This window comes from Mastomys coucha, unplaced genomic scaffold, assembly GCF_008632895.1.
Source record: "Mastomys coucha isolate ucsf_1 unplaced genomic scaffold, UCSF_Mcou_1 pScaffold22, whole genome shotgun sequence".
Taxonomy (NCBI): domain Eukaryota; kingdom Metazoa; phylum Chordata; class Mammalia; order Rodentia; family Muridae; genus Mastomys; species Mastomys coucha.
This window is the reverse complement of record NW_022196905.1, coordinates 134,173,564-134,178,427: the sequence shown is the minus strand read 5'-3', so window position 1 is coordinate 134,178,427 and position 4,864 is coordinate 134,173,564. Positions and strand designations below refer to the sequence as shown.

The 4,864-nt window shown below is 61.5% G+C and overlaps 1 protein-coding gene across 5 annotated transcripts in view; it reads right to left on the bottom strand.

Moving 5' to 3' along the window:
* The window catches only part of Elfn1 (extracellular leucine rich repeat and fibronectin type III domain containing 1), a 67,634-nt gene extending 63,133 nt beyond the window's left edge, over nt 1–4,501 (bottom strand). For 2 of the 5 annotated variants that reach the window (XM_031338510.1, XM_031338515.1), the window contains exon 1: nt 3,679–4,501. The gene's annotated coding sequence lies outside the window, so the exon portion shown is untranslated. Of the gene's footprint in view, nt 1–384; nt 464–563; nt 686–1,006; nt 1,132–3,678 lie in introns of those variants that run through there. The other 3 variants (XM_031338514.1, XM_031338512.1, XM_031338513.1) reach the window with 3 other exon arrangements.
* Nucleotides 4,502–4,864: the final 363 nt, after the last annotated feature.

Sequence of the window (4,864 nt, the reverse complement as noted above, 5' to 3'; positions counted from 1 at the left end):
ACCAGCCGGCTCCCTCCACCCGCTCGGCCGCCGCTCAGTCCGGCAGCGAGAGCCGCGCGCCCTCCCTCCTCCCCGCCTCCCGGTCCCCTCTGCTTGGATCGCCCTCGGGATCCTGCTTGCCAGAGCTGGGGATCGAGGAAGCTCCAGAGGGTATCCTGACAGTCCTTGCCGAACGTCTAAGTAAAAGGGAGGAGGGGATATCTGCTGCCTCAGCAGGGGCCTCGCACGACCCCCTCACCGCCAAACACACCAAGATCTCTTTGGGACCCAGGTCTTCCCATTGATCTGGCCCAGATCCCGACCAGCTCGGACCTAAGGTCGCAGACCGACACTCCTGACGACACTCCTGGCTTTGACACCCCCTCCACTCACTCACTCACTCACCCCAACCTCTGCGAGGACTTGAAGGGCTGGTTCTCCTGCACCCCTGCAGCTTAGCCTACCATTCCTGACGTGAGGCTGCCTGTGAGGAAGCCCCAGGAGAGAAACCGAGTCAGGAGAGGCTTGCCTCAGGCCACCGGGCCCAGGAAAAGCCAAGCCTGGGAGCTCTATGGACTCCTTACTCTGGACAGTACGACTCTGACAGCGTCCTCGATAAATTCTGTTCGCAGCCCCACCGGTGCCTCTGGCAGATCCAGTCTCCCCACACGGCCCATCTCGTCCCCACGCGGCGCCCCCCTCCCCATTTCCTGTCCCCCGCCCGCTCCTGATTCCCGGCCTCAGTACCCCCGGCACGCTCTCTCCCCGCTCCTCCGCTCTTCGCCAGCAGCTGGGCAATTCACCGAGCATACAAAAGAGTTGACTCAATTCAGAGGCAGAGCAAATCAAGATAAATCCTATAGTGTGTGGGGACCGAAGAAGGAAAGTGAATGAACGCCCATAGCACCAACCAGTCCTGTGTATGGACTGACTCTGCTGGGGCGGGGAGGGGGGGGTAGCAGGGCTGGGCTCCCTCCTGGCCTGTGCACCTACAGGAACTGAAAGAGGGAGATGGGCTCTTACCTACCTTCCTTCTGCCAGGCCTTCAAGCACCGGCTGAACTTGGAAACTGAGGACTTTGTATTCTCCTAGTGCTTACTGAGTGGGGTTCTCAGGAACGGACAGCCGACACAGTCACTGTGTCTTGGAAATCTGTAACCAGGCAGGGTCAGGTCAGACTCAAAAGAGCAGCAGGGCCCTTGGGGCATCTGAGATGTATGTAGTTTCCCCAACTTGGCCTCCTGACATGGCCAGGGTCCAGGACAAGGGTATTACATAGATAAATATTGCTAGCCTGAGTGTTCTAGGCCATGGCCCATGGACCTGGGGTGGAAGGTATAAGACACACTTCCCTCCCAGCTTTATGGCTGATCTACAGGGACAGGATTGTGCCTGGGGTCTCCTGGTCGCTCTTGGATGGTATTCTGGGTCTGGACAGTTCTGTGTGGGGAGGGGGGGGCGGAAGAGGGGCACGCCACCCCTACCATCAGTCTCTGAAAGCAGACTCCAAGACAGGGGTCTGATTCCCCATATCTCTAGGGTTCCCCTTGGCCTGGTTCCCCTAACACTGCTACAGGTCTGGTAATAAACCGAGATTTGGGGGTTGTGTCTTAAGCGCTGTGGTAGTGCGTCACCCTAGGTTCATCTTCTGGACTTTGCTCCTCTGACCCTTTCCACAAAGAATAAAGCAAGATGAGGACCTGGTCCCCAGAGCTCCCTTGACCAGTACAAGCCCACCCTCAAGGTAAATTTGTGGCTTCCCAGGCTCAGCCGTCTGCAGGAGGGGCAGGAAGGTCCCAAGAGGTCAGCTTGAAAGAGGGAAAACACGGGTAGTCGTTCTTCCGGTGGGAAGGGCCCCAGGACATCCAATGCTGGAGCATCCAGCTGTGAGGGGGGCGAGACTGAAAATTAGGGTTGACCAGTAGAGGGTCATTTAGACCCTCCAGGTCATGTCCCCCAATCTCCCAGCTGTTCAGCTGGTTGTAACCAAGATCCGGGAGTCCCTTGGGGCCGCCCTTCCCCCGGGGCCAAACAAATCGGCCGTTTGCTTGTAAGCCATTAATTCTATCACAGAGACGCCGGCGCCGCCACGCGAGGACATCTGTCAGGGATCCATCACTGTGTTCCACGCCCCCTGCCTCTCCCCAGACCCAGAGAAGCGGAAAAGATGTGCCACCTCAGCTCTCCAAGCTCTGAGGTGCTGAAGCGGGCTCGGAAGCGATGAACCCGAAGGGGGCGGGGCCCCAGCACCCTTGGGACAAAGATTCTCCGAGCTGTTTGGAGTCAGGGTTCAGCAACCTCCCATCCTAGACAGGAAGAACTCCCCCTGTTCCCAAATACTAGTGCCCACTCAGACTCTGACCTGAGTCTTGGGGTGAGGTGGAGAGGGCACAGAAATCTCCAGATACCTCAGGGTGTAGGAAGGAGGCACGGGGTGGGGGTGGGGGGAAGGTAAGAAGACGCTGGCTCCTTCCCTTACAGGGAACAGAGCACTTCGCCCCCAAACCCTTCCAGGATCTTCGCAAGCTCTCCTTAGAGAGCTTGTCTGCTCTCCACAGCCCCTAGGCAGCTGCTAGTGAATGTGTCATGCGTGGGCGATGGGTCGCAAGGACTCGAAACTGGTTGGGGGTGATCCCAGCTCACGCCTGGTAGGGTTACCGGGAGACTTCACTCCCATCCCCTTATGTGTATGGGGGCCGGGGGGGCAGAAAGAATGTTTGGGTGTTGAGACATCAGCCTGGACTCATGACTCCGGGTGGTCACAGTCCAAAGCAGGCTTGTCTGGGAAGAGAAAAAGTTAGGGAAGTGGGAGGTGACACCTCAAAGTCTAAGGAGAGAGAGTAGAAGAGGAGTGGGCAGGCGACGGAATGAGACCCATAAAAACTGAGGAGGGGTCAACCTCTGGCTGAGGTCTGGAAGCACCTCGCGGCCAAACCCAGCCAGCCCAGTGGCTTTCCCAATCCTTACAGGCTCTTGTCAGAGGCGCCTATTAATATCTAGAAGCCAGTTCCTTACTGGGAGCTGGACTGAGCCCGGCTGGGGTGCGGGTGCGGGTCTTACTTTATCCTTCCCACGGCTCCAGCGCCTGGAGACCAGTGTGCAGAATGAAGGCAAGGTCCCACCACCACTTTTTCTCCTCTTTGAACTACAGTGGAGGTATTCGGACTGGAGTGGGGGCAGGCAGCTTCTGGGCCAACTTAGGGCACTACTGCCGCCCCATGCACCCTACAGCAAGGCGACCCCACCGCGGTCTAGACAGCACGCTCTACAAAGTTTCGGGTCTTCAGTGGTGCTTCCTAATCCGAGGTGGGGGCGGGGGACCCAAGCCTGGGCTCTCTGATCTGCGTAGTCCGGGAGGGAAGTTTGTCCGGCCAGAGATCGGCGATCGAGAACTTCGGGTACACCCGTTTTGTGAAGGCGGCTGAGTGGGGGGCGCCCTGGAGCCTCAGACTAAACGCGCCGCATCTGAAACCCCACGGGTGAGGAGGGGACTCGGCCCAGGTGCGGACGGCCAGGTCAAGGAGAGGGGGACTGGGCGATAGGGGCAAGCAGGGCTGCGGGAGCCGTTGGGGACTCCCTCGCCACCCGGGAAGCCGGCGAGAGCGCATCCTTCCTGCCCCTCCCCCTCCAGGGGCGGGGACCTGAAGACCCCACGTCTGCGGCAGAGGGGACCCCCACCCGCTGCACACCCCTTCCTACCTGAACCGGGTTTTGGCCCCCAGGGCTGACAGCTCGGTCGCCGGCTAGCAGAGCGCGCGCGCCCAAGTCCCCGGAGCGCCGCGGTGGCGGCGCCGGCGGCTGCCCCTGCTTCCTCCTCCTCTTCCTCCTCGGGGTTCTTGCTGGTTCCAGACAGACCTCCTCCCCCTCCCGCGTTGCCCGCCCCTCCCGGAGCCCGCCGGGTTGGGAATCGGCCTCTCGCCGGGAGCGGAGAGGAGCCTGCGGGAGCCGGGCTGCGGCGCTCACTGCGTCAAGAGCCGGGGACCGCGCGATCGGAGCAGCCCGGGACCAGCCGGGCAGGCGGGGCGGCCGCGGCGCCGGCGACGACGAAGGGGCCGGGCGGCTCCGGCTCTCGAGCTCGGAAGCGGGCGCGGCGGCAGCGGCCGCTGCGACGCGAGGCGGTGGTTCATTTTGTGAGCGCGAGGCAGGTCGGACGTGGGAGCCGCGCGGGGAGGGGACCGGAGCAGGGGCGGGGGCCGCTGCACGTCCATCGGTTGCCCCGGGAGGGGATCAAGGCTCCCCGAGGGGAAGTTGGCTGGAGCCGGGGGTACATCTCAGAACACCGCAACACAGCCTCGCCTCCTTTTCCTGGCCTCGCCTGCGTCCCCTGCCCTCGTCCCAGGCCACTGAGCTGAGAGCCGTGGAGCCCAAGTCCCCGAGTATCATGGGGTTGGGACCCTTCGTGGTGATGGGAGGTGGGTACGAGAGGCGGAGATGTGCACGCGCGTACAGTCACGCCTGTGCACACACACGCACACGCAAGAAGCCATGTAGAAGTTGACCCCGAAGTCAGACCCTGTGTAAGCGCGCGTGTCACAGCCCCACCCGCAGGGACGATTGTCTCAAGGGGCGGGCGGCGGGGAGGGGAGACTCTGAGATGGTACAAGGTTGGCAGGCCCTCCAAGATGCAACATTCTCTCTTCCCACCAGGGACTTGCTCTCTCCTAAGATCACCGACCCCCTACACAGTCCCTCCTCTCTGTATTGCATGTCACACACACACACCCCCCTTGGGCTGAGAGACCTGGAGGCGTGAGATCAGCCTGGCACCTTTCCATTCCCGGAAGGTTCCGAGTAGTGGATTCCCCTCCCACTAGCCTGTGTGTGTGTGTGTGTGATGGGGGGGGGGGGGTACTGTGTTCTCCGGGTATCCAAGGGGCAGTCCGCC